The sequence below is a fragment of the Artemia franciscana genome, chromosome 15 (assembly GCF_032884065.1).
Source record: "Artemia franciscana chromosome 15, ASM3288406v1, whole genome shotgun sequence".
Lineage (NCBI taxonomy): Eukaryota > Metazoa > Arthropoda > Branchiopoda > Anostraca > Artemiidae > Artemia > Artemia franciscana.
In genome coordinates this window covers 39,028,648-39,053,379 of record NC_088877.1, presented here as the reverse complement: position 1 = coordinate 39,053,379, position 24,732 = coordinate 39,028,648, and the positions used below count along the sequence as shown (strand labels likewise).

Sequence of the window (24,732 nt, the reverse complement as noted above, 5' to 3'; positions counted from 1 at the left end):
AATGGCTCTGGAAGAAGTAAGGTGAGAGGCTTAAAAAAGTTCAGGTCTTAATATGGAGCTAAACATGCCTTCTGTTTCTCCAGTTAGTCTCCTCAAAAATTCTATGGTCTTTCCCTTTAATACAGGCATTTGGCCTCCCCTTTAGTGTAACAGGCCTTCCCTTTTGTGTAACAGGCCTTCCCTTTAGTGTAATAGGCCTTCCCTTTAGTGTAACAGGCCTTCCCTTTAGTGTAAGCCAATAAGCTTACTAACACAAAATTCAGAATGTATTCATAATAGCGCGTTACGACCAGATAATTGAGGTTATTTGGTTTTGAGAAGAGGGGAATGGGCTACAAATATAACAATTGGCACATTAAAGAAAAAAACCGGAAGTCATACAAAAAATCGCCAAAATATCGAATTTTCTCGGGGACACCGGCCTGAAGGTATCCTCAGTGTATCTGTGTGATTGCACTGCATAATAAGAACTACTTGGCATGGGACGTAGGCTGGGGGCTTTTGAAGAGGACCAGACTCTCTAATTAGGATGAAGAAGTCAGACATGTAAAGCTCGTGCAACAGATAATGGAAAAACGACATAAATTAGAAATACACCTGTTCCTAGGATACCCATGATAACTCACCAAGGTTCAGCTGAGGCTTTGGTAATCCCAGCTCTTCAAACTAGAAAAGTAATATCGATTGGTCTAATCTTGTTTTCTCTTTTTCGATTTTCGTAAGACATTTATATATTTATGTTTAAAAAAGTTTTCGGAATAAAGTTTTATTCCGTTTTATTTTATTCCTTAATAAAGTTTTCGGAATTGAAATGGTTTTTACCGAATCTTAGACGCATAAGGGACTATACAATTAACGACATAAATGATCTTTAGAAAAAATCTGGTTTAGAAAATGGTCTGGCAAAGAAAAAAAAAGAAGACTTAGTATTGGGTAAGACTTAGTATTGCTGATTAGCTCATGACCAAACATGTTTGGTTAAACCTGTTCTGATTTTGCAAGGCTTCAGACTTACCGTTAACTTTGGGAAACTTAAGGCTAAAAATAGCGATTACTATATCTTACTAGTCGTAATCTCAAGTATTGTTGCCAATTTCCTTCCTCTTCTTTTATTTTGGATTAATATGGAATCAGGATCGCATAGTCTCATCACCGAACTCAATTTTCGAGTCCAGCAGTGAATTCCGGGCCCCGTAGTACTAATTAGAGACCAACCCCACTGCGCCACTACAGGAGAAAATAAAATCATAAAGATGGGTACTAATCTTTACCACAAAATGGTTTTGAGCGTCTATTCTCTGTCGGTAGAGGAGAGTACTTTATTACCACTTTACTGTGGCAACTTAATTTATTACCACTTTACTGTGGCAACTTACTAGAAAATCCTATCTGTTTTAATATATATCTCGCTTAATAGCCGCGGTTTGCTCAGATAGAAGAATTTAACTGTAAAGTTTTGAAGCTAAATAAAATCATTCTGATTTATTAGTCCCGACTTGCTCAGATAAAAAAGATTTTAATTCTTAGTTAATGTGCTTATTATACTAGTACTAGTAACGACTTACTGCAGCGCCCAACTGCCTGAGACCAATCCAGATGCGCACGCTCCTTCTTCATCCTAATATATTCAAATCCCCCTCTTTATCTTCCAAGAAGTTCCAGTGTTGATCAAATCCTTCCTTGTGACCTCTTCTCACCCCTGTTTGGGACCATCCTGCTTTTCGGTTGGTCCCAGGTGGTTGACCGAAAGGGACAATCTTTGGCATGTCATCCTTCATCCGCAGAACGTGGCCTAGCCATATCAATTTTTCTCTGGCTATTGCCCTAGAAAATGGGATAGAACCATGTTTTTTGCTCACCTTAATGTTTGAAATATCATACATATACTTTATTCTTCGATCAAGTTCGCACCTAGGGGGTTTGTGGGGTTTGATTCCCAGCCCCCGAGAAAAAATTATCTAACATGTAAAAATGTAACAAAAATGCATGTAGACAAATTTTCACTGTATTTTTTGAGGTTTTATGTAACCCAAAACCCCCACCCCGAATAAAAATTCAGGACAAACTATTTGCTTCCATCTAAATCCTTCCGCTTCTGTAACTCCATTAATCGCTTTGAACTTGAAACCAGTGCGTCTCCAATAGACATGGTGTTTTTAATTTTTTTTTTCAAAAAGTGATCATTCTATTGACACATTCCGTTCTGTTATTGACTATTCCTCCTGAAATAAATTCATGCTTCCGTGTCTGTCATCAACATTAACAGATTTCTTTCTTTCTGGGTTTGAAGTAACATTGGTTGCTAAATTATTGCGAATGGACATACATTTGACAATGCGTGATTAATTACTATTAACAAAATATTAAAAATATTTAAGTGAAATATTTCTCACTGTGAAATATTACTACTTTTTGTATTTGGAATCAGCACATATTTCTTAGTCGGTAGTGAAAGAATCATTTGTATAGTAATTTGTTTGAGGTCAAACCATATTTTTACTAGACTATTTATCCAATCCTTACATATCCGTAGACTAATTCTCTTCACCGGAGATAGAAGAAACAGGCCGTTATTGTCACTAAAATTTTAAAGAAGTCTCTAGTTCTAAAGAATCCATGCATACTTTTAAGTGAAGCGAACTAAAATTAAGCTACATTGATAATATGCACGCCATATTTACATGGATTTTGCATAAATATATTTATCGAAAAATCTCGTCTAGATTAACAAGCATTGCTTAATTTATGTCATTAGAGGATGCGTGAAAGATCACATTTTCATCCTCCTGTAAAATAATGAAAATATGTTATGTACTTTCGGTTTTGACAACGACGAAAGTTTCATGTTGACTTTCTGTTATTACTTTTTACTTATCTATTATAGTTTTTCTTTAGACATATCTCTTGAGTGAGTGCTAGTATTAAATTTTTTGGATGTTCCCATAAACAGCAAAATTGGTCAGGGATATAATTTATTTTACAGGGTGATAAAAATTGATTCTATTCAATTTTATCAGGTGTTTACTCGAGAAATACCTATTTTTATGCGTGAGCACTTTAATAGGATGTACAGAACAGATATATACTTTCTTAGTAAAATGTTTTCTGAAGCTTCTGAAAATAAAATGAATCTGAAAATATCGGTCAGTGAAAATGACCGATCACCGCAGTGCCAATGCTTCATGTTGAGAACCACTGGTGTCAGAAAAACTGACGGATTGGTCTTCGCAAAAGTTACGTACTAATTTAAGGGCGTATTATGGGAATCTTTAATTAGAATTTGAGGTAGCTTCCTCGCCTCGAAATATCAACTTTTTAACGAGGCTCACTCTGTTCTTTGTATAGGCCTGTTCTCCTTATAATTTGTTCGTTGTTTGCGTATTTTTCAAGTCTCATTTTTTTTTTTTTTACCGACATGCTTAGATAATTGAATATTAGAATTTCTACTTTTTTTTATATCTCTCTTTTAATATCTCTCTTTTAATCTTCTATCGCAGTTAACCTGCTTCTATCTTCTATTTTATTAAACTGCTGTTAAATTGATTTCCCTTTGCCACAGCTTTTTTGGAACAAAAAAAAACAAAAAACAAAAAAAAAACGATTACTAACATTGAAAATGGCTGTTCATTACAATGCCGATGCCTCAAGTTGGAACCCAAAGGTCAAGTCAAGAAACTGAATAATTGAATTTTTGTCTTAATTTATGAACTTATTACGAGAACTTCATCAGGATTTTAGGTTTTAACAACGCTTTAACAAGGCTTGTTGTATTCTTCATGTAATTCGTCTGTTGAATTTTTACTGAGGAAGCCCCCCCCTCCGAGGCCGTATCCAGGGATTTAGGGGGTTTGAACCTCCGCCAAAATGTTTGTCCGACTCGTAAAACGTATCAAAATCAATATATTTTTCTTAATACATTTTCTTTGTACCCCCCTCCCACATGATAAGAAAATCCAGGATACGAACCTGCCTCCCTAAAAAAATGTCGCACACTTGCTTTGACTCGCTACAGTGTTTGCAATAAATAGATAAAGCTTCAATTTTACTTATCGGCTATTAAATTCACTTATTTCATAGTAGCTTTTGGGAAAGAACAAAAAAAATGGTATTATTTAGTCATTAATGTTAAAAATGACCTGTCCCCTACGGTGCCAAAACCTCGTGATGGGAATCACTGGTCTCAAACTGTCAGACAAACTGACGGATTGACCCTTAGACAAATTTAGCACTAATTTATGATTGTTTGATGAGAACTATCTCATCAGAATTTGAGATAGTTCCCGTCACGGCTCAACTGTAAATGCGGAAACACATTCAGTTTGGGAAATTCATTTTCGGAAGTGATCACTTTACATACCATTGCTATCCAAATGAATACACTTTGAAAATCACGAATCGGAACAAACGAATGATTTCACATGAAAAATGAACTGAAAAACATCACTATTTTTCGTGTGAAATTATACCGCCATGGGAATATTATATTCAGTTGGTATTTATAATAGTATTTTAAAGACAAATGACATATTCTTACTATAAAAGACAATATTCTTACAGTAAATAGTTATAATCATAAATATATAGTGAAGAACAGGCAAGCATGAACCTTTGATGACGGGGTCCGACATATTGAGATGGAGGAGGGAACGGTATAAAAAACGGTACCAATGATAGGCGAGTTTTATGAAAACTAAAACAAACTTGAACTTGTTGGGAGGGGCAAAGGCAGTAGCGTAATTTCGTCAAAATCCTGGGGGGGGGGGAAGTTGGAGCCAATTTTCCCAAATCAAGTGAAAATAACAGTGAAAACTGAAAAATGAGTCATATGGTAAAAAAAATAAAGATGTACTAAGGAAAACCGACTCATTTCTGTGGATTTCTTATGCAGGCTTATCTTAGTTATGATAAGATTTTTGGAGCAACTTCAGTAAGGGGTCTGGGAGGCAAACCCTGGTTTGGGAGGGGCAGTTACGCCCTGGGGTAAAGATGGAAGCTTTAAATAGATTATGACGGAGGAGGAGGGTGCGCTGCTGTGTTGTCCTCAGGCAACTTGGTGTTGGAGTGAGCTGTTAGTAGTTGTAGCAAAACAAATTATAGTTTTCGCCATTGAATACCATCTGGAAACGACTTGAGACTTTTTGGGAAGGGGAGTTACAGCCCAAAAAAAGAGGCGCAATTTCGTCAAAAGCTTGGAGATGGGTAAACAGAGTTGTGTCCATTTTCCCAAGTCAAGTGAAAATTTGCATGAGGAAAATGAGCTATATAGGACCATAAAGGCAAAGGTACACTAAAGAGAACTGACCAGTTTCTGTTGATGCTTGAATAATGTAGGCAGAATTTGCGATGAGAGGTAAATTAGGAATTTCCATAAGCAGTTTTTGGTAGAGGTGGGTACCAAATCCAAAAAAAGAAAAAAGAAATGTGAGGGGAAATTAGCATAATATAACCTGAAAATAGATGGCACCAAACACCTGAAATGCAGCTTTTCTTTGAAGGAGTGGCTGTCAGTGGAAACCAAAACATGGCTAAAATTTGAATTTCTACTAACGAAAAGCTTTGTCAAATTTAACTAATTAGTTTTACTTGCTTGTTCTAATGGTTCAATGTTTCAAGGCTGGCAAAAATGTGATACCGCCCGAAAACTTCATAATTTTCTTATAACCAAACGAAACATCTGAGAAAACTTCGGTGTTCAGGTATTGGGGAGAGGAATGGTCTCATTTTGATGTTCGTGGTGCTTTAAGGTAAAATCTTAAAACATCGAGGTTTCCAGGGCAAAAACTGTCTCTTGCTTGTTTGAGGAAAGATACAATATGCACGGCCTTATCCAGATTTTTTTTTTTTGGGGGGGGGGGCGGGGGTTGCAAAAGGAAGTTTCAAAAACACATAAAATATATGTTTATATGCATTTACTTTACGTTTTTACGAGTCGGATTTTTTCGGGGGGGGGGGAGGGCACAGTGTAAATAGGAAAAGCTTAAAACCAATTGATTCTGAATGTGAGAAAAAAATGCATAACAAACTTTGAACAAAAATAAGCTCTATGGCCTGTGAGAGTGGAAGACATAGCATAACATAACATAACAGTGGGATCGATAAAATAACATAAAATAATAGCACTAAAATCAAACAGAAGGAAAATAAAATGCCAATAAAAATAAATGAGCTGAACAAATTGAAGAGAAAGATAGAGGGGAAAAGAAGAGAGGAGAGAACTAACTGTCTAGGCATAAGAGGTGATCGGTTAACTCTTCTTTAAATTGTCCATAAGAATGACATAGCCGAATTTTAACTGGTAGGGAGTTCTTAATAGAGGCACAACATAAAACAGGATTGAAATCTTATCATATGACACTTATACTCAGTTGTGTCAATTCACAAAAGAGTTGGGGAGAGGCTTTAAATATATTTTGATATCTAGGGGTCTTTTTTTGTCGTCTAATGTTCAATTTTTCCTGGAAAGACCGAAAAAGGCTTTTTTTCAATTAAAATACCCGAAAGAAACATTTTTTGTTCTAAAAAATAGGTTGACAAAAATCTAGGTGGCAACTGCTACCTCCTCCCGATTGAAGCCAAAGCTTATAAGAATACTTATCAGATACATCTTCGTCCAAGGTACATAAAAAGCATGGGCCACAAGTATCGTTTTTCCCCCACGAATTATAGAAGCTTAGCAGCTCCACTCTAATATCTAGAATGAGCAGAACATTGAAATTTTGAGAATCGAAAAGGTTCACCTAGAGAATCTTGACCAATCCAATTTAATTTTAAATTAGACATGTCGTCAGAGATGACCTGAATCTCAGTTCCTCAACTGCTGGTAATCTAAGTTATAAAAAGGAATATTTTTTTGGAGGAAAGGGGCTTTGTCTCCCAAAAAAGAGCGTGTTCTGACGGGTTTACTTGCAGAAATCCTTTCGATAACACTTTAAGAAATTATTTCTATTCAATTCCCTTTTTGGTCCCACAATCTTTTTAGTCACTTAAAAAACACTAGACACTAGAACTTTTGATTTCCTTTTGTTGAGCCCTCTTCTGATCTTCTTAGGCCATTGGTTCAACACAATCTCCCCTAAAAGAAAAAATAATAAACACGCACCCATGATCTTTCCTCTGGCAAAGAAAACAAATTCCACATTTTTGTAGATAGGAGTTTGAAACCTCTACAGTAGGGTTCTCTGTTATGTTGAATCTGATGGTGAAATTTTCATTAATATCTTCCAACTTTTGGGGGCTATTTTCCCCTTTTTTTGAAAATCAGGAAAACCTTCTGAGGCGTGTAATTGTTGATGAATAACATTAAAGTTAATAAACTATAAATACTTGGAATCTTCTTAAAAATTCAATTCTTTAGATTGATTCTTGGAAGTATATTAAATAAGAAAAAACAAGTTTTTTCAACTGAACTTGTTTACTGTTACTTCTTTACTGTTTACTTGTTTACTTCTTTACTGTATTAAAAAGAAGAGTTGAGAGAAAGAGTCAAACTTTAGCGTAAAGAGCTAGCAGCCTCTTTCATACACGAAGCAATTTCTGTTCTTTTAAGTTTTATTGTTCCTCCTTACTTTCAGTTGAAAAAATAGTTTTTTTCATATTTAATTTCTGAACGTTTTTGAATCAATGCATGTTTTGATTTTGGCTCTCCGCAGAGGAATAATTAAAACGAAATTTGCATATTTATTTTTTTTGGCTAAAGGGCTTTCTCATAATTTTGATCGAATGATTTTGAGAAAAAGAGAGCGGGCGAGGAAGCCTAGTTGTCCTCCAATTTTTTGGTTAATTAAAAAGGCAACTAGAACTTTTAATTTTTTACGACTCTTTTTATTAGTAAAATATCTACGTAACTTATAAATTAGCTTACGTAAAGAACTTTTTACTCTCATGTTTTTATTACATATATGAGAGGGTTCGTCCCCTTGTCAGTACCTCTCTCTTTACACTAAATCTTAAATTTTGTCCCAATTCATTAAGAATGACCCCTGAATCACAAAAGCCGTAGAATAAATAGTTGACATTACTAAAAATACTTTAGCATAAAGAGCGAGGTACTAGGAGGAGGTGAGCCCCTCATATGGGTAATAATTTCTGTTCGTTTTAAGTTTTAATGCTGCTTCTTACTTCCAGCTGAAAAAAACTTGTTCATATTTTTTTTTTTTTTTTTAAATCATGCTAGTAAATCCTGCGCTCCCTTCATGGAAATTTTCTTACCCCACGACAAAATCCTCGATGGAAAGTTCCCCCAGCATATCCCCCTCTTCTCAGCCCCTCCCGCCAACCAAACAATCCTCCTAAAAACGCCTGTACACTTCCCAATAAACATTACTATATGTAAGCACTGGTCAAAGTTTGTAACTTGTAGCCCCTCCCACGGCGACTGTGGGGGAGAAAGTCGTCCCCAAAGACATAGTTGTAAGGTTTTTCGACTACGTTGAATAAAGAGAATTTTGTTCCGTTGACTTTGGGAAAATAATTAGCGTGGGAGGGGGCCTAGGTGCCCTCCAATTTTTTGGTCACTTAAAAAAGGGCACTAGAACTTTTCATTTCCGTTAGAATGAGCCCTATCGTATTATTCTAGGACAACTGGGTTGATACAATCACCCCTGAAAAAAAAACAAAAAAAAAACAAACACAAATAAACACGCATCCGTGATCTGCCTTCTGGCAAAAAATACAAAATTCCACATTTTTGTAGATAGGAGCTTGAAACTTCTACAGTAAGGTTCTCTGATACGCTGAATCTGATGGTGTAATTTAAATGGTTAAGATTCTATGACTTTTAGGGGGTGTTTCCCCCTATTTTCTAAAATAAGGCAAATTTTCTCAGGCTCGTAACTTTTGATGGGTAAGACTAAACTTGATGAAACTTACATATTTAAAATCAGCATTAAAATGCAATTCTTTCGATGTAGCTATTGGTATCAAAATTCCATTTTTTAGAGTTTTGGTTACTATTGAGCCGGGTCGCTCCTTACTACAGTTCGTTACCACGAACTGTTTGATATTCAATTCTTGTTATCGACATTTCTTGTTATCAAATCCATTGTTATCAACATTTTGTTTTTTAGAGTTATGGTTACTATTGGCTCGGTTATCCCTCCATAGAAAGATCTTCCCACGTAAACCCCTCCCCCCGACACCCCACCAGAAAAAATCCTCCTGAAAACGTCTACTTACTAATAACCAATGCTGTATGTAAACAATGGACAAAGCTCGTAAAATTTTGTCCTTCCCCCGGGGACTTTGGGGTATTCAATCATCCTCGAAGACATAGTTATCAGATTTTTCGACTATTTTGAACAAAATGGCTATCTCAACATTTTCATCGGGTGTCTCTGGGAAAAAAATAAGCAAAAAGTTTTTTAGTCACTTAAGAAGGACACTAAAACTTTTAATTTTGAAGGGCACTAGAACTTTTAGTTTCCGTTCGAATGAGCCCTCACGCAATATTCTAGGACAGCTGGGTCGATACGGTCACCCCTGGGGAAAAAATAATAACAAGAAAAACACATATAAATACGCATCCGTGATCTTTCTTCTGGCAAAAAACAAATACAAAATTCCACATTTTTGCAGATATGAGCTTAAAACCTCTCTTGTAGGTTCTCTGGTACACTGAATCTAATTATGTGGTTTTCATTAAGATTATGTGACTTTTGAGGGATGTTTCTCCCTTTTTTCAAAAATAAGGCAAATTTTTTCAGGCTCGCAACTTTTGATGGGTAAAACTAAACTTGATGAAACTTATATGTTTGAAATCAGCATAAAAATTTAATTCTTTTGACGTATCTATTGGTGTAAAAATTCAATTTTTTTGTGTTTTGGTTACTATTGAGCCGGATCGCTCCTTACAGTTCGTTACAACATGTTACAAATTATTTACATTACAATAAGTCATAATTGAAGGAAAATGTAATATAAATATTATAAATGCATTGCTTATTGCGTCCCTGAATCTGATTCGACTTACAATTTAAATACCCAACTTGTTTAATATGCACTAGCTAAGCCATTTATGATCTGACTCGAATCCATTATCACGGTATAAATATTAATATTTACGCTGTGTCCAATACAGACAGTGCTGGATATAGCAAGAGGCTCGGAAGGCTGTTGACTAGTGCTTCCACTTGTTTTCAAACTATTGGTTAAACCTTGGTGATTTTCAGCAGAAAAGGGTAGATAGCTCTCGATTCTGGAGCTATCTAACCATTTTCTAGCGGAAATATCTCGGTATCTAGGGTTGCCATACGATGGAAAAAAAAATTATTAGATATTAGTGATCTTCTGGTGCATTTAGTGATTTTCTTCAATAATCTAGTGGTACATGTGGCAATACGAAAAATCACTAGAAAAAGTAATGAATCACTAGGGGTGGTAACCCTTTCGGTATCTTGTTTTGTCGGGGTACAAACTGAGAATTCAGTAAATATCCCAAAAAATTGGCAGAAACTTCAAGCTAGCGGCTTGCAGGTGCCAATTCAGAAAAATATAGGGATAGTCTAGGATTTTTGTCGTCTATTTGTATTTTTTCTCTCTCTCTCTCTCTCTCTCTCTCTCTCTCTCTATCGCTTGTCTATTTGTTTATTAGTTTGTAAAAAAGTGCTTTTCAAAGCCTGATGTGGCGATTTTTAAAGATTTTTTTTTTTTTTTTATAAAGGTACCTAAAAACGTATTTTTCTTTAAAATCTCTGTAGGCAATTGTCCCCCTGACTGTCCACCAATGGGCACCCAGAGGCTTGAGCCCCATGCCACTAGAGTCGTTCAAAGGTAGCAATGGTAGATGGTAATAACCTTGCCTAAGCTAAGCTATGGATGTCAGGTCTTGATTTTATTTAAACGATAACTTTGACGTTGACGGGACAATTTTTTGCTAAATTTTCAAAATTCCCAGCACATATATGGATAAATTTTTATAGTGTTTTCAAATCATCTTTTGAATATGTAATCTGTAATTAAATGGCTAAATTTCTTGGCATAATTGAACAGTTTGTTGCAACGAATGGTAAATAAGGAGTGACTCGGCCTAATAGTAACTAAAACTCTAAAAAACAGAATTTTACAATGGATATATATAGAAAGAATTGTCTTCATGAAAAATCCATTAAGTTTACTGTTGCTCATCAAAAGTTACGGGCCAGAGAAAACTTGCCTGCTTTCAAAAAAAAGGGAGAAAAACCCCAAAAAACTCAAGTGATGTTGGTTAAAGTCACATCATCAGATTCAGCATATTAAAGAACACTACAGGAGAGTTTTCAAGCTCCTATATACGAAAATATGAGATTATGTATTTTTGCCAGAAGAAAGATCACGAACACGGTTTTATTTGTTTTTCTTTTTTTTCTTTTTTCAGCGGGCATTATACCTAACTAATATTTCTAGAGGATTAGGAGAGGGTTCTATTTACCGGAAATTAAATGTTCTAGGGCCCTTTTAAGTGACTTAAAAAGATTGGAGGGCAAGAGTCCCCCTCCCTCGCCTCTTTTCTCCAAGGACATCTGACAAAATTTTTAAATAGCCATTTCATTCAACATAGCTGAAAGGCAGGACCCCCCCCCCCCAATCACCCTGGGAAAAGATCTGTAAGCTAAGCAATTTGCCAGTGTTTAAATATAGCATTTGTTTTTAGGAAATCTATGGAAAATTTTCTTTTTTTTCGGGTAGGGGGGGGTCAGCAGGAGGAGGAAATTATCCATGGGGAAATTTTCCTGATTGTTATAAGTTTTGGTTGACCAAAGGAACCTTTAGTTACCCATTATTAATCAAAACACCAAAAATTTGAATTTTGATATCAATAGATATGTAACCGTGAATGTTCGAAATTAGGTTAATATCAACATTCACCGATGAATGTCCGAAATTGTTTTTTCATGCATTAAACTGAAAAAGTTGACTGGTACCGCTGACTAAATTCAAAGAGAAAAAAGGTATTTTGGACATTCGCCGGTGAAGGTCAACATTCACCAATTTTGGATATTCACGGTAACAGATACATCAAAAGAATAGGTCTCTTATGATGGTTCCAAATATATAAAATACATCAAATTCAATATTATTAATCAAAAGCTACGAGCCTGCAAAATTATGCCTGATTCTCGAAAAAGAGGGGAAAGACCACCAATAAATCAAGAGATTTTAATGAAAGCCATACCTTCAGATTCAGTACATCAATGAACCTTACTAGTAAGGTTTCAGGCTCCTATGTATAAAAACGAGGAATCTTTTAGACAGGAGAAAGATGCGAGTTTATATCTCTTTTCTCTCTCTTTTTTTCCAAGCGTGATTTTATTGCATCAATGATCCTAGAAGATCGAGAGAGGGCACACTCGAACGGGAATAAAAAAGTTCTAGTGCTCTTTTTAAGTGACCAAAAGGATTAGAGAGCAACTAATCTCCTCCTACGGCCCTTTTTTCTCCGAAGACATCCAACAAAAGTTTGGAGATAGTTATTTATTCAGCATAGTTGAAAGGTCAAATCACTATTCTTTTACAGATGATGTGACCCCCCCCCCATGGTCCCCGGAGAAAAGACTGTAGGTTACTCAATTGTTTATTGTTCCCAGAAGGTATTTGTTACTAGGACATATACGAAAAAATTCATGGTGAATTTCCAACGGGGAGAACCTTCAACGAAGAGGACGGAGTCCGAAGTAAGTTTTGCAGGGGAAAATTTGCACTGGGCAGGGAGAAGAGAAGGTGAATTATTGGAATTATTTCAACCACAGTCAGAAATAAGAAGAAAACAAGTTGTTTTCAACTTGAAGCAAGGAACAGCATGAAAACTTCAAACAGACAGAAATAACACCGTATGTGAAGGGGTCTGCCCTTTCCACGACCCTTGCACTTTACGCTAAAGTTTGAATTTTTGTATAATTCTATAAGACCGATTCCTGAAGTATAAGGATTGCATAAATTGAATGAGAACTATTGTCGAAAACTTTAGAAACGGTACTTACAACCCTTGAAACAATTAAATAAATAAGGGATATTTTCAAATGAAAGTAAGGAGCAACATTAAAACTCAAAACGAACAGAAATTATTCCGTATATTAAAGGGCTTCCCCCCTCCTCAATACCTTGCTCCTCACGCTAATGTTTTTCGGCACTTTTAAAAAAAGCTTCCTATTCTAATTAAACGGCTCTTGTGTTTCAGGAGGCGTTTTTAGAATAATGGGACAAATAGTCAAACTTTAGCGTAAAGAGTAAGGTATTGAGGAAGGGGTAATCCCTTCATACATGGAACAATTTCTGTTCGGTTTGTGTTTTAACGTTGCTCCTTCTTTTCAGTTGAAAAACTTATTTTTTTTATTTAATTTCTGACCGTTTTTCAAATAATACCAGTAAATCTGGCTCAACCTCCAAGAATAATTTCCTCCCCTCACGGAAAACTACTCCGTAGTAAGTTCTTAATAAATAAACACCCCCTGTAAAATTCCCGCCGGACAATGCCATCCTCACTAAAATTATCCCTTCCCTCCGTGTAAAATCTCTTGTGGGTAATTCTGCCTGAAATTTTCTCCTTAGCATACTTTTATTTGAAAAATATTTTAATTTCTAATCGTTTTTCTGATCAATTCGGAAATCCCCCTTCCGCGGAAATTTTTCCCAAAAATTTGAACCCGCTAAAAATTTTCCCCGTAGAACTTCCCAGGAACATCTCCATATGCAAAATGAGTTGGCAAAGAGAAATTAAACAAATAAAAGGAAATTTCTATATGAATTTCGTCAAATCCCCCTAGTGTATAATTTTTCCAAGAAATGTTCACTATCGGAAATTTCTCCACCCCACGGAAAATTATCACCATGGAACCAAACCTAAGCGCAAAATTCCCCCTCCAAAAAATGTCTGCAGACTTCCCAATAATAAATAATTCCCATTGCAAAATTCCAAAAAAAAAATCCCAATTGCAAATTTTGCAACTTACAGGCCTTTCACCAGGGGCTCTCGGGGGTCATGTTACCCCTAAAGGCTTAGTCATTGGATCTTTCAAATATGCTGAACAAAATGGCTATTTGATTTGACGACTTAGAAGAAAGAAGGGGCGTTGGAGGGGGGCAAGGTTGCCCTCCAAACTTTGTGATCACTTAAAAAGGGTCCTAGATCTTTTATTTTTTGTTCAAAGCAACCCTTTCTGATCTTCTTGGACCATTAGTTCGATACAATAGCCCCTGGGAAAAATAAATAAAAAACAGGGAGTAAATAAACACATATCCGTGATCTTTCTCTGGCAAAAAATTCAAAATTCTGTATTTTTGTATACAGGACCCTATTTCTACAGTAGGATCGTCTGATTTGCTAAATCTGATGATGTGACTTCCATTAATATTCCTTGAATTTTAGGGAGTGCTCCTCCTAATTTTCAGAAATCGGGCAAATTTTCTCAGGCTCGTAGCTTGTGATGGGTCATGGTAAACTTGATGAATCTTACATATTTGGGATCAGTATAATAAGTTAGTTCTTCTCCAAATATCATTTTTTAGAGTTTCGGCTACTATTGAGCTGAATCGCTCTTTACTTATAGTTCGTTACTACCAACTGTTGGTCAAGAACGAACAGTTCTTTTATCTCTTGTCGATTGGATGAGCTGTAAGGGGAGACAACGACGGAATGAGTGGTATGACGAAAACACTATTAAGTCGTGCAAGTAAAAAACTTCACGAAATATTATTGAATGGATCCGTATTGATTCAGATAGTTTAGTTTTATTAACTCTGATGTTGTTCTATGAAAAAATTAGCAGAGAGCTATCAAAATCTTGAAAACCACCTGCCTGAACCTGAACAAGTGTTGTAATCCTGCCAAAACCCTGGGGAGGGGGAAAATTTGGATCCAATTTCCCCAAATCAAGTGAAAATGACGGTGAAAACTGAAAAATGAGCCATACAGTACCATAAAAGACAAAATGTAATAAAAAAAACGATCCGTTTCCTCGGATGCTTGAGCTATGCAAACTCATTTTAGTTTTTTCAAGTTTTTTAGTTTTTTTTTTTCATTTTCAATTGACTTGGGAAATTGGCTCCAACTTTTCCCCCTCCCCATGATTTTGGCAAAATTGCAACACTGGTTCAGGTTCAGACAGGTGGGTTTTTAAGGTTTTGATAGCTCTCTGCTAATTTTTTCAAAGTGAAATATACTAAGTGAAATACTAAACTGAATCTATACAGCTCTATACATGTCAAGAAACTGAAAATTGAGCCACGTAGCACCATAAAGAACAATTGCACCATAAAGCACATAATTAGCACCATAAAAGACAAATTTTCAACAATTGCAAGAAATGTCCAAAATATTAGTAAGGACGCTAGCTCAATGGGTATATTTCTTCAGTTCCGTTTATTCGAGGATCAAAATTTGATACAAGATATAATAAAGAAAATTTCCTCGGATGCTTCAGCTATGCAGACTCATCTTAGTTTTTACAAGATTTTTTGAAGAAAACCGATATTCTGATGAGGAGGGGATATACTGAGGTATAGGAGGGATAGTCCTCTCCCCTGCCCCATAGGAGATTACTCTCTTGACCTGAACTTGAGTAATTGCATACTTCCCTTTTGTGACAGCAGGCCATCATTTGAACACTAATAATGATATCCTTGAATACTGGGTAATCAGGTTGTTAAATTTAAGATGCTATTATGCTCACTCAAAGAGGAAATAGACAAACTTCCATAAGCCTATAGAAGTCTTTCTAATTATCTTTCATGAAAAGAACCACCGATTCGTTAGAATGTGAAAGTTTTTCTTCCGGTCATATAACTCATGGAAGGTACTTATCAGAGTTTCATTATATTTACCTTCATTGGGATTTCTCATCAGCCTCTTCCTCTGAAAAAACAGCACCTGGAATCTAAAATTGACTCCTTTCGGGTTCTAGCAGATTCTCTTCTGATATGTCATCTGATGCTTCCACCACTAATCCAATCTTGAAGTAAACAAAAGGCTTTTTTATGCTTCCATCGCCAATACAATCTTATTGTTAGCCAAAACTCTATTTCATATATTTTCTAACATTGTGTGTATACGGTACAATAAATAATATATACATTTAACTTCGTGAAATGGGAGGAATGTCAGTACAGCTGTTTTCGTATATTCCATTTACTTGTATTTATTTACAATTTATTTATTTAGATATTTTTATTTTTATTTCGTTTTTATTTTTTTAATTTTAATTTCAATATTTTTTAATTCAAAACATTAATTGGTATTTTACCAAACAGGCCGCCTTAGGTATTTAATATAACACATTCTAGGCGGTCTGCTTTCCATAATTCTCTGTTATAGTTTCCATAGTTCTGTTGCTAAAGTATTATATTTTCATCGTATCTTAGTATTTAGTATGACTAACCTAACTTGACTTCTTGAGTGTGGTCGGGATATTTAGCAAGTGCCCATTAATTTTATTTTTCACGAGAAAAATAATTCGGTAACGACAGTGGTTACACTGGCGAGAAAAACTTTCTTGCTCCAGAATGTGTTGACCCAAGTTGAACTATAGCAGCCTCTAATTAAAAGAGCCTATAAGTTTATTCTTTATTTATAGAGACTATAGAGTTTGTTAGTCTACTCTCAAGTAAATAGAGTCCATATAGATAGTCTGGCTTTTGTTCAGCGGTAGGGTTGCCATCCCTGGTGATTTATCACTATTTCTAGTGATTTTTCATATTACCTAAATAAAAAATCACTAAAGTAGCACATAAATCACTAGATAATTGAAGAAAAAGACTAAACATCACTAAAATATAGTGTTTTTTTTTTTTCACCGGGCAGCAACCCTGTTCAGCAGTTAACAAAAAATATACGTCGTAGGTGCAGTCTCCTTTGTGGTACTATATTTTACTCAAAAAGTTTATAAATAAAACGGAGTGGTTATCACGTGACTTGTGGTTCACAAATGTGCTTTTCTTCAAAGGGCAGGAGGTTTCAAGGCGGTGTTAGGAAAAGACCTCCCCGCTAAAATTCGAAGTATTTACTCGTGTTAAAGTGGTGAGTGCTGTTGTGTTACAGGTTGTAAGGACATTGTAAGAAAATGAGAAAAATGGCCAATCATTTCACTAGTTTAATGAAAACAATATCTTTGAAGTGTCAGGTGCCATATCAAATTAAATACTATTTTAAATGCTATTTTAATACTAAATTTGTCAAATAAATAAGTACTAATTAAATAAGTAAATTTAGAGATGTTATTTTAATCCTTGTGTCCTTAAATTTCCTTTCCTTTAATATAGCAGCACCCCTAACCGGTAGGCTAGTACCTAACTCAATTTTATATATTTTGCAGCCTCCCATGGCCTGCAACATTGATAAACATAGTCGCTCCAAATCCATCTTGAGCTAAAAATCGGAACCCTCCTAAAAAGGCAACTACAGCGGGTTACTCCTCCGCTAAGGTTTCCAACGTTAAATGGCGAGCATTGGCTCTCTATTACATTTTATATCTCTACGGTTGTGCTTTAACCGTTTTTTACTTGCACGACTTTATAGTGTTTTCGTTATCCCATTTCATTCCGTCGTTATCTCACTTACAGCCCATCCGATCTATAAGAGATAAAAGATCTTTCCATTCTTGACAAACGGTTGGTAGTAACGAACTATAAGTAAAGAGCGATTCGGCTCAATAGTAACCGAAACTCTAAAAAACGATATTTGGAGAAGAACTGCCTTATTAAGAACCAAAGAACTGACTTATTATACTGATCCCAAATACATGCGATTCATAAAGTTTACCGTACCCATCAAAAGCTACGAGCCTGAGAAAATTTGCCCGATTTCTGAAAAATGGGAGGAGTACTCCCTAAAATTCAAGGAATATTAATGGAAGTCACATCATCAGATTTTGCGTATCAGACGATCCTACTGTAGAAGTAGGGTCCTGTTTACGAAAATATGGACTTTTGAATTTTTTTGCTAGAGGAAGATCACGGATGTGTGTTTATTTACCTTCTGTTTTTTGTTCATTTTTCCCATGTGTGATCGTATCGAACTGATGGTCCTAGAAGATCAGGAACGGTTGCATTTTAACAAAAGTTAAAAGATCTAGTACTCTTTTTAAGTGACCGAAAAGTTTGGAGGGCAACTTACCCCTCTCTAACACCCCTTTTTTCTTCCAAGTCTTCAAATCAAATAGCCATTTTGTTCAGCATAGTTGAAAGATCCAATGACTAAGCCTGTACGGGTAACATGACCCCTAAGAGCCCCTAGAGAAAGGTCTGTAAGATGTAAATTTGCCCATTGTTTCCATATAGTATTTGTTATTGGGAAGTCTACAGACATTTTTTAGAGGGGAATTTTGCGCTTGGGGTGGGTGTCCAAGGTGATAATTTTCCGTGGGGTGGAGAAATTTCCAAGGGTGAACTTTCCCTTGGAAAAATTACGCACTGGGGGATTTGACGAAATTCCTATACAAAATTCCTTTTATTTGTTTACTTTCTCTTATGCCAACTCATTTTGCATATGGAGATGTTCCCGGGGAGTTCTACGGGAAAAATTTGTAGTGCATTCAAATTTCGGGGAAAAATTTCTACGGAAGGGGAATTTCCGAATTGATCGGAAAAACTATTAGAAATTAAAGTCTTCTTCAAATAAAGTATACAAAGGAAGAAATTTCAGGCAGAATTGTCCAAAAGAGATTTTACAGAGAGGAGAGGGATAATTTTAGCGAGGATGGCATTGTCCGGACGGAATTTTACGGGGGATGTTTATTTAGGAGGAACTTTCTACGGAGTAGTTTTCCGTGAGGGGAGTCAATTCTTCGTGGAGGGTGAGCCAGATTTACTGGTATTATTTGAAAAACGGTCAGAAATTAAATAAAAAAACGAGTTTTTCAACTGAAAATAAGGAGCAACGTTAAAACTCAAACCGAACAGAAATTGTTCCATGTATGAAGGGATTTCCCCCTTCCTCAATACCTTGCTCTTTACGCTGAAGTTTGGCTATTTGTCCCATTATTTTAAAAAAACGACTCCTGAAACACAAGGGCTGTTTAATTAGAATAGGAAGCTTTTTAAAAGTGCTGAAAAATTTTAATGAGGAGCAAGGTATTGAGGAGGGGGGCATCCCTTTCATATATGGAATAATTTCTGTTCGTTTTGAGTTTTGATGCTGCTCCTTACTTTCATTAGAAAACAATTGTTTATTTATTTAATTGGTTCAAGGGTTGTAAGTAGAGTCTCTCACCTCAATTCCAAAATATCAGAGTAGCAGCAAAATATGGAGCAAATGATCTTCTTATAACCGTCGTTGAAGGACAAAATAAATAAAAATAAACAAATAAACAGAATAAATAACTAAAAAAATGGACAAAAGTTTGGATTATCAGAACTAGGATTTCTACGTGAATCTTTTTTAGAGTGTAACCTATTTGTTTGGGTTAGTTAAGTTTTAGTTAATCGGTGGGATGTTTTCTTTTTCTTTTTGTGTATATTGTGGTGCATTATTTTATGTCAAATTGCATGTTAGAATTTCATTGTAAAATTGGCTGGTTGCCAATAAGGACTACAAACCAGGCAAGTTTTGCGAATATAACCTGTTCTAACGCGCTAACTGTAAACGACGAGAATGAAAAATATAACATTTTTAGAAGTAAAGTAATCAGAGTTTGTAATTTCTTGTAGTTGTAGGGCAAAAACCTTGCAACTTTGATTTTCTTGGGCCTCCAAAGGCACCTAGGGACATCAACAACAAATCTTTAGTCTTCAAGGTATTCTGCTGCCACAGTCCTACTCGGATTGTACCAATCAAGAGATCGGAGCGGACCAATCAAGAGAGCGGAGATCCGACTGATATATCCGACCAATCAAGAGAGCGGAGATCCGACTGATATGTGTGGAGTAGCCCGTTCTTGGGATAACCTCTTCGGCCTTCTCCTCGATTCAGTAGGTTGTCACTGAAAAATTGTCTTGAGACTTTCAAGGATATATGGCACTAGCTTGGCCGATGATGTTTTTAGTTAAAGAGTGGATAGTCACTTTTTGGATCTCAGTATATGAGACACGATTTGTCAAGTGTATGTTCAGGATTTGACATGAGAGAATTCACACTTTCAAAGGACAGGAGACTGGACCCGAGGCCTTTTCTTTTACTTTTTAATTTTCTTAAAAAGTCTTTTGGAAAGCCTTGGAAAGAGGGATATTGTGCCATGTCAAGGGGAGTTTCATCAGTTTGTCCGGTTACAAATTCAAGATATTAACATATTTGTTTACATATGTTACAGAAAAATGCTCATAGTATCCCTGAACTCTTTTAGGAAATATCTCATGATATGACTACTGAATAATCGGACTTTGAGAATTTATCTTCAAGTCACATGGTCCAACCAAGATGCTTAATACTCTTCAATAAAATATATTTATGACGAACGAAAATACTCTTGGCATTAAGCATCTACTAGATAGTGAATCCACAGTTTATTATTTTTTTATAATTATATTGCATCTTGTTTGTTAAAGTCTTGTCATAAAATTGGGAAGAACAACTCTCATAAGTTATATCGATTTAGCCAATTCTGCCGTTCTAAGTGCAAAGTTTGAATTTCTGAAAAAAAAGTGTTTTCGGAAAACTTTTACCGTTTCATAAGGGACTTTCACCGGCAAGTATGTCTTGGGTTTGTCGTTGCGATATTTTTAGTTTCATCCTGGCGTGTTTCTGTTTCTGATTGTTTCTCATAACCAAATTAGTGAATAATTTCGATGTGAGATGTTTGATTCCAGTATCACAATTCAGACTGTGATTTTATTTATTAGGTATCATGAACAAATTGGTAGCCAATTAGGAGAAAAAATCTCTCAAGTTTTTTTTTCAATTTAGCCTTGTTGCGTTCTAAAAAGTCCTATGTTTCAATTTTTAGAAAAATTAAACAGTGTAGTGTCTTATAGTTAAAAGATAGAAAACCCCCATTATAGGAGGCTGGCACGTATGCAGGGGGGCCTTCGGAACCGCCCCCCCCCGAAATTTTATGAAATGCTTAATTTCCCCTTGTTTCTTGGGATTTCTGGCAAAAGTAGGACATTTATTAAGAATCTAGATACATGTCTGAAGCCTTTTTTGGGGGATTTTACAGCATTCAATTATCCGGTCAAGTCACTGCCCAATTATTACCATTTTCTGTTTAACTTTTTACTCTCTTTGAAGTAATAAGCAATTGTACTGTTATTTTTTTTGTAAAAAAAAGTTTGCTTTCCACAGCAAAATAGAATTATCCTCGATATTAGGGCGTTTATCCCACCTTTTTAGGATAAAGTACAGCTTTTAATGGATCAATTATAGAAACTATCATTTTTCATTAAAATCTATGTTTTTGCAATAAAAGAACTACCCCCCCCCACAGCACCCATATTGCACTGTTAACCCTAAAATTTCCCTTTCAGTGGGATATAGTAGATTCATCACTGGTTCTAAATCGCTATGAACATAACCTGAGCCTAAAACGTATTTTTAAGGCTTCAGGCTTCTTCCCCCCCCATCCGCTACAATACTACAGATTAAAGTTAATTTGTATTTTCCGATATACGTGCTTTTTGCATTTCTAAATAAAAAAAAGTGCTACTTTATATCTGCTGTTTCGAGGTTTTGGCCCCCACCCCCGAAAAAAATTCCTGCGTACGTGCCTGATAGGAGGCTCCTATAATATAGTATATATTATAGATGCATAGGAGGCTCCTATACAAGCTCCTATTAGGAGCTTGTATCCATTACCCAGATATGGCATATTGACCGGCATATTTTTGGAATACTGGAAGTAAGTATATTGGTGGATTGACTCCACGACGGGTCTGTTGCTAGAACGAGTCACCATTCTTGTCATTCCGGTGTCATAGAAGAGATTCTTGGGGTGGATTGCATGAGCGCCGGCAGAGGAGCAGGGGCAGGGTCCCCCTGGAATGTATGGACCATAAAGTAATTATAAGAAAACCAAAGGAAAGAGCAGAATAGGGGAAAACCATGGGAAAAATGTGTGTTGCCCCATTATTGGCTGCCTGCTAATGGCTTTTTACCTTTAATAAGGAAAATATAAGTTCTAATTTGTGACCGAGTGACCTCTTTTCAGTTTTCCACAAACATTTCTTCTATAAGATTTAGTTTGAGCAAAAAAAAAAAAAAAAAAAAAAAAAAAAAAAAAAAAAAAAAAAAAAAAAAAAAAAAAAAAAAAAAAAAATCTTCATAGCAATGAGTGGTAAGTAAAAACGATCCTTATCAATAATGAAAGTATAAGAGCCTAACTATTGATAACATTCAATCAAAGAATCAGTTTTTTTATGGTGATCTTAAACATGTATTTGTTTATTAGTAATTATTATAGTTAATAGTATACAAGGAACTTCATATAATTATAGAAAAGACAAGGGATACAGCTTAATAGGGGGCAATTTTGGTAAAAAAAAATATGCCATCAACTTTTGCTTGCTTTTCTGTTTCATTACCATTTTTTCCAAGAGCGATTGTATTTGTCTAGTTGTCAATTTGAAAAAAAAAATTTAATTTTCACAGTTATGAAGCATAAAGGTGTAAAATATACTGGCTTTCTGTATTCAAAATTAAGTTAAAAATATTAAAATAAAAATTTTCATTTGATTTTCTTAATCTTAGTTTTAATGTTTTACTTTGAAAAAGCTACTTTGATAATGCGCTACTTTCTATAAACACTGAGTCTAGAGGCACTAAATATTTTGTGTTTGATAACAAAGTTCATAAGTATCGATATCGTTAAAAAATATCCGTCTAAAGCTTCGGCATTACTCAACAGAACGTAATGCTGGTAGCTTATATCTTAGTTTCTGTTAGTAAGCTATTGTTTTACGTATTTTTTTGTAATTACTTACTTTTTTGTTTTTATATACTTTTACTTTAATTGACATACTTTTTCCACTGCCTTTAGAAAATTGTCTGTCTCTAAGCTTCATTAAATAAAGAAAAAAACAAGTTTTTTGAACTGAAAGTAAGGAGCAACAATAAAACTTAAAACAAACAGAAATTATTATGCAAATGAGAGAGGCTGCTTCCCTTATCAATACCTCGCTTCTCACGCTACAGAGTTTCGGCACTTTAAAAAAGAGTTACTAATTGTTCTAATTAAACGACCCTTATGTCTCAGGAGTCCTTATTGAAGAGTTGGGACAAAATATAAACTATAGCGTAAAGAGCGAGGTGTTGAGAGGAGAACAACCCTCTCATATAAGTATTAGAATCTGCTAGTTTTAAGTTTTAAAATGGCTCCTTATTTAAAGTTGAAAAAAAAATTTCTCGTGGTTTTTAAATAACGCCAGGATACTCGGCTCCACCTCCCCAGACTAAAAATGTATGCATACTTCCCAATAACAAATAAAACAATGAGTAAATTTTATAACTTAAAAACCTTTCCTCAGGGGCTGTAGGGGGTCATTTTACTTCCAAAGATATAGTTATTGGACCCTTCAACTATGCTGAACAAAAACACTATCTCAAAATTTTAATAGGATGAACTTGGTAAAAAAAGTGGCGTAGGAGGGGGACTAGTAGCCCTCAATTTTTTTTGGTCACTTAAAAAGGGCATTAGAACTTTTCTTTCCGGTAGAATGAGTCCTCTCCCGACATTTTAGGCCCACTGGGTCGATAGAATCACCCATAGGAAAAAAAAACAAATAAACATGCAAACTCCGTTATTTTTCTTCTTGCAGAAATCACGGAATTCCATATTTTTGTCGATATGAGCTTGAAACCTGTACAGTTGGATCCTTTGATACGCTGAATCTGATGGTGTGCTTTTCTTTGAAATTCTATGACTTCAAGGGGATCTTTTCCCATTTTTTTTTTGAAAATTCAACATGCTTAATTTCCCCTTGTTTCTTGGGATTTCTGGCAAAAGTAGGACATTTATTAAGAATCTAGATACATGTGTGAAGCCTTTTTTGGGGGATTTTACAGCATGCAATTATCCGGTCAAGTCACTGCCCAATTATTACCATTTTCTGTTTAACTTTTTACTCTCTTTGAAGTAATAAGCAATTGTACTGTTATTTTTTTTGTAAAGAAAGTTTGCTTTCCACAGCAAAATAGAATTATCCTCGATATTAGGGCGTTTATCCCACCTTTTTAGGATAAAGTACAGCTTTTAATGGATCAATTATAGAAACTATCATTTTTCATTAAAATCTACGTTTTTGCAATAAAAGAACTACCCCCCCCCACAGCACCCATATTGCACTGTTAACCCTAAAATTTCCCTTTCAGTGGGATATAGTAGATTCATCACTGGTTCTAAATCGCTATGAACATAACCTGAGCCTAAAACGTATTTTTAAGGCTTCAGTCTTCTTCCCCCCCATCCGCTACAATACTACAGATTAAAGTTAATTTGTATTTTCCGATATACGTGCTTTTTGCATTTCTAAATAAAAAAAGTGCTACTTTATATCTGCTGTTTCGAGGTTTTGGCCCCCACCCCCGAAAAAAATTCCTGCGTACGTGCCTTATAGGAGGCTCCTATAATATAGTATATATTATAGATGCATAGGAGGCTCCTATACAAGCTCCTATTAGGAGCTTGTATCCATTACCCAGATATGGCATATTGACCGGCATATTTTTGGAATACTGGAAGTAAGTATATTGGTGGATTGATTCCACGACGGGTCTGTTGCTAGAACGAGTCACCATTCTTGTCATTCCGGTGTCATAGAAGAGATTCTTGGGGTGGATTTCATGAGCGCCGGCAGAGGAGCAGGGGGCATGGCCCCCCTGGAATGTATGGACCATAAAAT

General features: G+C 35.5%; 1 long non-coding RNA gene across 2 annotated transcripts in view; it reads right to left on the bottom strand.

The window, feature by feature from the left end:
* Window positions 1–6,104: 6,104 nt before the first annotated feature.
* LOC136036451 (uncharacterized) overlaps window positions 6,105–24,732 on the bottom strand; it is a 51,056-nt gene continuing 32,428 nt past the window's right edge. For both annotated transcript variants that reach the window (XR_010619730.1, XR_010619729.1), the window contains 2 exons: window positions 15,793–15,920; window positions 6,105–7,072 (listed from right to left, as the gene is read on the bottom strand). This is a non-coding gene — a long non-coding RNA (uncharacterized LOC136036451). The remainder of the gene's footprint in view (window positions 7,073–15,792; window positions 15,921–24,732) is intronic.